The sequence below is a fragment of the Botryllus schlosseri genome, chromosome 4, assembly GCF_051294905.1.
Source record: "Botryllus schlosseri isolate E-star chromosome 4, Bs_hap1, whole genome shotgun sequence".
Taxonomy (NCBI): Eukaryota; Metazoa; Chordata; class Ascidiacea; order Stolidobranchia; family Styelidae; genus Botryllus; species Botryllus schlosseri.
In genome coordinates, this window is record NC_137239.1 from 9,182,711 (window position 1) to 9,183,042 (window position 332).

General features: G+C 41.9%; 1 non-coding gene across 1 annotated transcript; it reads right to left on the minus strand.

The window, feature by feature from the left end:
* Positions 1–250: 250 nt before the first annotated feature.
* On the minus strand, positions 251–332 carry Trnas-cga (transfer RNA serine (anticodon CGA)). The gene has a single exon. It is a non-coding gene; the product is annotated as a tRNA-Ser (tRNA).

A 332-nucleotide genomic window follows, 5' to 3' on the forward strand; every position in this document is an offset into this window, starting at 1 on the left:
GTCGACTATGCTCATAAGTCCCAAAATATTTGCCTTTGTTACCAGGATACATTGCGCGGTTTCGAATGCCCGTGTCCTGGTTCCTGAGAGCATTATTGAATTGAAGTGGACGTTAAACAAAGGGTTTTATATATTATGATATCATATGGAATAAAACCTATAAAAGATTATCGAAATATGCATCATCAGTACCAGGATGACATTTAGTGATGTTAAAATCAAAAGCATGTTCGTGAAGGAAAGCGACATCCGCTGCGAGCAGGATTCGAACCCACGCGGGAATATCCCACTGGATTTCGAGTCCAACCCTTTAACCACTAGGCCATCGCAGC